The following is an 8,487-nucleotide window of genomic DNA, read 5'->3' as shown; positions in this document are numbered from 1 at the left end:
CCATCACAGCAGAGGCACCAGCAAGGCAGGAGATCCCGGTGCCATCGCCCTGTCCCCTCGGTTCACTGCCTGAGCACACCCTGCCCCCTCCTCCTCCAAAGCACCACGCTGAGAGTGGGTGGGAAGACTGAGGGCTGTGTGTGTGCGTGTGTGTACACTGTGTACACCTGTGGGTGCGAGTGTGTTAGGTGTGTGCATGGTGTGCATGTGCACACATATGCACAGTATGTATGAGCATGTCGTGGTGTGTGCATGGGTACATGTGTGTTGCACATGTGTGCATGTGCATATTTGGTGCACATCTGTGTGTGTGCATGAATGTGTGTGCATGCATGTGCACATGAGCCCTTCGTGACCACAAAGGGACTGGGGAGACCCTGTCCCCACTCCTGAAAAGAGCAGCCTTAGATCAGTGGGATCTGGGGGGCTGAGGAGGGGGTGCTGGAAGACCAGCAGGGTCAGAGTTGGGGGGCAGGGAGCCACCCTCGGCAGGGCCATGCCTACAGCCCAACTAGCTGGCCCACGCAGGTCGCTTGGTGGCTGGGCCCTGCCTGCAGAATCGCACACCCACACTCACCCCTCCCAGCCCAGGACCCAGAGTCCTGCCCGGCACCAAGTGTGCGGGTGGGGACCCCCGGCCTGTTTCCTGTGGTCTGAGGTTAGGTCATCTGACATCACCACCCTCCCGAGAGCTGGTCTCCACATGGCTCCGGGGCCCAGCCCAGCTGACGGAAAGCCCTCCTGGACACTCTCTGGGGCTCGGTTCCTGTTCTCCAAATCCAGCAAAAGATTTACAGAAGTTTGGGGCTGCTGACCCCGACTTCGTGCCAGGGGCTTCGGGTTCAGCAAAGGGGGTTGTGGCCAGTGCTGTGAGCTCCCTGGGGCCCCTCCAGTCACCCTCCCACCGGCCACTGACCCCCCCCCTTCTAAGTGGGGGTCTTGGGGACCAGAGCCAGGCAGGGGCTCCCTCACAGGAGCCCTGAGTAGTGGTCACTGGGGGCAGAAAAGTCAGGTCTGGGCTTCGGAGTCAGTTTCCCGCTGGCAGGGCCACCTTGTGGAATCTTTGCAGAGAATTTGCACAGACTACTTGCAAAATCAAGACTCGAATTCGTTTTAGACTTCAGCCCAGCTGTTGTAAGTGCGCATATTCTGGAGCCCTCTTTGGTGAAATCCCCCGTAAGGTGCACCCTTAGACATCACCCTGATCCTCGGTTTTCCTGTGAGCCGGAGAGCGTGGAGTCACTAAGCCAGCTGGGGCCCTCGAGGGCAACCGTCAGCCCATGTAGCCCAGAGAGTGAGGGCCAGAGACTGACATGCCCCTGCTTCTGATCACCAAGACCTGAGACTTCCCCAGTCCTCAAGGGCCCACCGCACGCAGCCCTCAGCTGAGCCTGCCAGGGCCACAGGCTGCCACACATCCCAGGAGCCCAGGCAGCACCCGTTCTGGGACGTCGGATAAGCTAGCAGGCCTTTCCTTGCTGGAGAGTCAGGTGGGTGTCCCTGGCCACTGGGAGAATGGAAGGCGGGAGGCCTGGGCGAGGTGTCCTGTCCCTAGTCATTCGAGACCACGGTGGGCACTTTCCCAGCCAAGGTCCTCGTCCATCTTGCTGGTGCTGCCAGCCTGGCACTTGAGCCAGCAGGGCCGGCCCTCTGAAGCTGCCGCCAGGGCCCGTTGAGCAGCCAGAGCCCAGGCTGGGCCTGGGCCGAGAGTGGACTTGAAGGGCAGGTGAGCAGGTCGGGCCAAAGGCTGGCAGGGAGGCCCAGGTGATGGAGCCAACAGCAAAACAGGGGTGAGCGGAGGAGGAGGAAGCAGGGATGACTCAGCCAGCCTGCTGGTATTTATTCGGCGCCTACTGAGTTCCCAGCCTTTTTTGGCTATGACGTCTAGAAGGCCAGAGGAGCAGAAGGTGAGGCCCTACCCATGGATGACAGTGATCGTGTCTGTGAGACACACGGATGGAGGGAGAAACCACATGAGAACCTCACACCTGGCATGTGTTTCACCCAGCCCCCACCCCTGCTCCCCCGACGGCCACATAGAGCCTGTGAAAGGGTTGTCCTTGCTCCAGCGCGTGGGCACCATGAGGGCTGAGACTGACTCACTCATCTCTGTGAGTCCAGGTGCCCAGGAGAAGTTAACAAATGGTGAGGGGGTGCCTGGAGAGAACGGATGCACGGGTGGGTGGGCGGACGGGTGGAAGGAGGGACCGACAGATAAAGAAGGATGGATGGTGATGGGTGGGTGGATGAATGGGTGGGTGTACAGACAGAGGGACAGATGGATGGACAGACGGATGGATGGATAGGCTGGATGGATAGATGGATAGATGGATGGATGGCTGGGTGGGTGGGTGGATGGGCGAATGGATCGCCAGATGGATGGGTGGATGGCTGGGTGGCTGGGTGGGGCGGTTAGGTGAATGGATGATGGGCAGATGACCACCTTTCCTTCACTTATTTGCACCAATGTGACCTTCCCAATGAGGTACTCCTTGACCAGCCCATTTAAAAATAAAATCTCCCAACCATTGGCTCTCCCCTGCTTTATTTTTCTGCATAGCCATTTTAATCATGTCTTTCTTTTATTCACTTATCTATTTCTCTGTTCGTTGTCTGTGTCTCGCCTGACACCTAGCACAGTGTTGGCACATAGAAGTTGCTCAACAAATCTGTGTTGAATGACTGAAGGAGCTGACGGGCGATGGGATGTTTGCGGAGGGGTGTGGAGGGGCGGGGCCTCCAAAGAGGCCTGTGTTTAATGAACCTTAAACACCTGTTTTCTCCTGCAGACCCCAGGGAAGGGACAGTTGCTTTCTTGGCCTCCTGAGGACTGAGACAGCTGAGGACTGGTGGGCCTGTGATCCCTCTGGCCTGACGCCCACATCCTGGAGCTCCAGCTGCACCTGCAGAGGAAGAACCTGTGCGTCCACACAGACACACGCACAGTGTGTCCACATACACACAGGCATACGCACAGTGTGTCCACAGACACACAGACACACAGTGCTTCCAAACACGCAGACACACTGTGTTCATATACAAAGTGTGTCCTCATAGACACACACATGCACACACATCGTGTACACACACACTGTGCACACATTGTACACACCGTGTACACACATCGTGTACACTCAGACACTGTGTACACATACACTGTGCACGCCAAACTGCATACACTCACACACACATACTTACCCTCACACTCCCCGTCCTTTTCCTGGACGTTCCCCAGGAGCCCTGGCCCGCAGGCTCCTCCGAGGTGGTGTGACTGTCCTCCCCTCACATGGGGACCTGGACCCACAGGCATGAAGGGACTCACGGAGGGGCGCCCGCTGCCCTGCCCCTCACACAGGCGCTCCTGGATGGTGCACACACAGGCGTGCCCGTGGCCTGCCAGCTGTCCACCCCCGCAGCCAACACAGCTCTCGGGCTGATGGACGGGCTGCCCTGCGAGCTGCGGAGGGAGGTGCTCCTCTACTCGCAGGGCTGCGTTTGACCGCCAGGCATGCTGCGCGGGGAGCAGCGGGGTGTCTCCTTCCTGGAGCTCCCGACTCCAGAAAGCCCCAGGGGCGAGACAAGGGGAGGGAGAGAGGATGAGCCTGTGACGGAGGCCATGCCCGAGTGCCGCTGTAGCCCCTCTCTGGCCTCCACCCCGCACCTATGGGGGGCCAGTGCCCCTCCCAGGTTGATGGGAGGCCTGCACCAGACACAGAAGTGCTGACTGTGGGGCCGACAGCCCCCTGTTCGTTCCTTCCCCATCCCTGCTCCTGTGGGCAGAGGCCACGGACAAGGGTCCATCTGCTGGACGCAGGACCCTGGGCTGAGATCCTGGTGGTCACTTCGGGGAGAAGACACTGACCATGGCTGTGGGGGCGGAGGCACAGTTTCAGAACTGTGGTGCCCTTGTGGGGAGGAGGGGTGCCGGGTCCCTGGAGTCCCAGGGGTGGGGGTGGGGAGGACCTTGGAGTGCAGGGGTCAGCAAGGACGTGTCTGCTTCACTGGGGTGGGGGGCGAGTCTGGGCTGCTTGGTGTGGGTGACCCTTCAACAGGGTGGCCCCCAGGCTCTCGGCTCCACTGCGGGCGCTCGGGCAGCCCAGAGGTTGTGGCCGGATCCCCGGCCTGCCGAGCCTGCCCTGAGCTCTCCAACCAGGAGGGGCCAGAGGTGGCATCCCCAGAGAGGACCGGGGGGTCCTGAGTCTGGACCTCATGTGGACTCAAAGGAAGCACTGGGTCGGAGGAGGCCCCCACACCGGCTGGGAGACCCAGGGCCAGCTGGGCCCTCTCTGGGTCATGGCTTCCGTCCCACGAGACAAAGGAGCAGAGGTGACTCAGAGGGCTGCAAATCTTCCTGCAAATTAAACCCCGCGTGGCACCCAGCATGCACCGGGGGAGGGCTGCCCATGGGGGGGGCATGTGTGTCAGAGCCCACCCTCAGCCCCCTCCCCTCCCTCCCTCCCCAGCCTCAGAAGACAGGTGGGTCCCCGTGTTCAGCCCACTCCAGAATCGGATCTGCTGTCCCAGGGACAGAGGCCTGCAGGGGCTGGGCCCGCATTCTGCCGGGCAGCCTCTCCCCTAAAGGAAGTGTCACGTGAATGCAATCCTGTCCCGTGTGGAGCAGCTCTGGGGCCAACTGTAGCAAAGGGGATGGAGGCAGCTAAAAATACAGCAGAAGTGCAGGCCAGCTTGGACGTCCCTCCAGACAGTGTCGGGGGCGCAGATGGCACCCAGACACCTCCATCCCCTCCATGTCCTGCTGAGCTGAGCCCGGCCCCTCCCGCCCTGCCCACCCCGGGCACAGCAGCCCATTGGTCCCAAAGACGCCCAGACACCCCCTCTCTGCCTGCGGCGCCTCATGCATAAATGCACAGGTGCACGCTCACCATTCATTCGCTCATTCATCCAACAGCTTGGGTCCTGGGCCCCGGGAGGCAGCAGAGAACGCTTCCCAAGCAGGAAGCAGACAGACGACAAACGAGTAAACAAAAGGTCACTCCAGAGGGTCAGACTCCCTGGAAAATAATACCAGGTGACATGGAAACAGAGATGGAGGGCAGGACCCCTGCACTGGTGTGGCCAGGGGTGGGGTTGGAGGAGCAGAAGGGAAGGCTGTCAGGTGAGGACAAGGGACCAAAGACGAGGCCAGATGGCCGAGGAGAGGGGTGGAAACTGGGTTTTATTGTTGGGTCCTAGGGAGCCACGGAGGGTTGTAGGCAGGGGAGGAGCTGGAGAGGGGCATCCAGGAGGCAGAGGTAGAGAGGCGGAACTGGCATAGAGGAAGGGAGGGGGCAAGGACTGTGTGTTCCCCACTCCCACAGGCTCGGAGGGTCTGGAGAGACCCCCTCGCTTGCCACATACCCTGACAGGCCCAGGCCAGCAGGGTGGGTGTGAGCCCAGGCTGCTCTCTCAGAGTTAGGCGTGTGGCCCAGTGGACCACCTTGCCAGGCCTGGGGTCTGACCCTTCTGCCCTGGGGCCCCAAGATCAGCCTCTCCCCCTCAGAATCTGGCCCACAGGGTCTCAGGCCCTGAGGGCTGGTGGGTCCCTACCCTGGATCCCCAGTTTCCTGAAGCCCAGTCTTTCCTCCTCCCTGGGTGGGCTCCAGGAGAAGCAGTGGGACGTGCCCAGCCCATGACCGGAGCCCTCCTGTTGGAGGGCGAAGCTGGCCTCCACTGCCTTGGACCGCCTCCGCCATCCCCGACTCTGTGCACAGGCCTGGGGCGCCCTCTGGTGGCCTACCAGCCAGACTGGAGCAGCCGCTAGGGGTCCCAGAGTGCAGGGCCTGGATGCCATTGCCCGTCCCCACCCAAGCACAGGGGGTGAGGGTCCCTGGGAGGAGGTCCTCAGGAGTGGGGGGGGGGGGGTCCTGGGGGGTCTCTTTGGAGACTCAGAACTATCATGAGGTTCTGCTTTCCTCGGGTGTTGCCCACAAGCTCCCAGAAGCTGACTACTCAGATCCCCATTTTCCAGAGAAACAGGTCCAGAGTGGTTGAGGAACCTGAAGGTCAAGCAGGATGTGAGCCCAGGACCGTGGGACTCCTGAAGGCGTCCTTCCCCCCGTAACCCCCGTCCTGTCCCAGGACGAAGGGACAGAGTTCATGCAGTGCTTACGTCCAGGAGGATGGCACACCCTCGGGGCCGATGCCTCTCGGCTTTACAGGACCCCTGCAATGAGACTGCAGAATTGCAGTCTCTGCAATGAGTCCCCCGGGGGACGGCTGCGCTGCACACCCTAGGGTCAGCCACTCCCACCTGTTGGAGAGGGCAACTGAGGCTTATTGGGAAACTGAGGCAGGTCAGGGTGTGACACTGGCTGGACTCGGCCCCAGCCAGTCCACCCCCAGGCATAGCCCTTGGAGGGAATAACAGCAAGCAAGGTGGCCCAACCGCCTCCCCGACGCAGGGTCACCTCTTGGCACCGGGCAACCGGACATGCCCGAGGGGCCACTGGGCCAATCAGGCCGGGGGAATGCTGACCCTCGGCACCAGGAGGCTTTGGTCAGGGCAGGCCTGCGGGCCCAGCCGTGCTGAGACCAGGCGGCACCCACGTTGGTCCCGGCCTTGGCTGCCAGGTGCCAGGCGCCAGGCGTGGTGGGCGGGGCAGGGAGGAGGGGGGCACGGGCTTCAGGCTCTCGGTCCCACGGGCAGCCTCCACTGCTCCTTGGCCAGTGGCTGCATGTCAGGGCGCCGGGGAGAAAGCAGGCAGGTAGGTGCCCAGGGCCGCCGGCTGCCAGGTGGGAGCAGGGGTGGGGGTCCCTCTTCCTGGGCGGGAGAGAAGGGTCTCAGGCCACACACCTACCTCTGGCCTCAGTTTCCTTGTGTGGAGCCTGGGGAGAATTCTGCCCTCCTGGGCGGCAGAGGGAGGCCCCTCTGTGGGGGAGGCAGGGGCTGCCCCTCGACCCCGGCCCATAGTCTGGGCAGGAGCGGTGGTCTCCAGGCCCTGGGTCCTGGACTCGGGGCTGGCCTCTGTCCCAGTGGCTGGAGAGGCCGGGGGGCTCAGAGCCAGAGCCTGTTGGGGTTGGGAGGCTGAGAAGTGCAAGGGGGTGCTGGGGAGGCCGTGCCCCTCACTGCCCCTCCCCGGTCCACACCCGGTCCCGGGAGACCCGTGTCCTCACTGGGACAGGGGGCCACCTCACTGACCACTGGTCTGTTGGGTGCAGTTCGGGCTGGTCCGTGCTCCTCCTGGTTACTGCCGTCTTCCTCCACCTCACGGAGGAGGATATGGGCCCAGAGAGTCTGAGGGGCTTGCCCAAGGTCACACAGTGGAGGAGGTCTGGGCTGGGACCCCAGGGGCCTGGGACCATTTCCCTGATGGCCTCCGACCAGGGGGTGGCCGTCTGCCCATCGAGCAGGAGCACCCGGTGCCTTCGCCGCTGAGGCTGAAGATTTCGCCTCAGTTGGTCCTCTCTGGAGCTGTGGGATAGGATTCCAGCCAGCGGTCGGGTAGGACCCCCAGCTGCCCCGCCCCCCTCCCCCTCCAGGAACCAGGGGGCATTTAAGAGCCGCCATCTGCTCATGCAAATCCTGCCCGTTTGCATTCTCTTCCCACTTGGTGGCCCCATTTGCCTGGCATCTGGCACAGTGCCCAAATGCCCCCTCGGCCCTGGGTGGAGAAGCAGAGGGCCTGGCCCAGGCCTGTTGGGGTGTGGGGTGAGGGGCGGTGGTTGTGGCCTCAGGGAAGGTAGGGCTGACCCTCCACACGCCTGCTTGCCACTACCTGTGCCATCATCGAGGAGAGAGGTGACGTGGGCCCCAGGTCGGGAACCCCCCAGGACCCTCTCCGAGGCAGGGCCTCCCACCAGCCAGGTCCCCCTCACTGGCCCAGCAAGCCTGAGACTCATGGCGTATGAGCACATCCATGCTGTCCAGGCCCCCGAGCCCCAAACCCCCCACACTTGGGATGGGGACATGTCCAGCTGTGCGCTCCCTGCTTGTGAGGCACTGTCCAGACACAGCGACAGGTGACCCCACTGGTGGCCAGGCATGACCGGGCCCTGGTGGGAGTGAGGGCCGTCCCCAGACAGCAGCCAGCCCTGAGGCCCCCACTGCACCCCACCCTCCCGAAGTGACACACACTCCCCACCTCAATGCCTGTGCTTTGGGGTTGAGGAATGTCCCCCAAATTCACACCCGCCAGAACCTCAGAATGTGACTTATTTAGAAGCAGGGTCTTTGCAGATATAATTAGCCGAGACGAGGTCATAGTGGAGTAGGGGGGGTGGGCCCCTAATTCCACGGCTGGTGTCCCTATAAGAAGAGGGAAATTTGGACAGAGAGACACAGAGGAGAGGCCGTGTGAAGATGGAGACAGGGGTTGGAGCAATGTAGGCAGGAAGAACCCTCCCCGGACCCTACCAAGGGAGCGCCGCTCAGCCCACACCTCGGTTTTGGACTTCTGGCCTCCAGAACTGAGAGAATAAATTCCTGTGGTTCTAAGCTGCCTAGTCTGTGGGACTTCGTTACAGCTGCCCTGGAGACTCACGCACAGC

This window comes from Equus przewalskii, chromosome 11, assembly GCF_037783145.1.
Source record: "Equus przewalskii isolate Varuska chromosome 11, EquPr2, whole genome shotgun sequence".
NCBI classification, from domain to species: domain Eukaryota; kingdom Metazoa; phylum Chordata; class Mammalia; order Perissodactyla; family Equidae; genus Equus; species Equus przewalskii.
The sequence above is the reverse complement of the archived record's forward strand: the minus strand, read 5'-3'. Positions refer to the sequence as shown.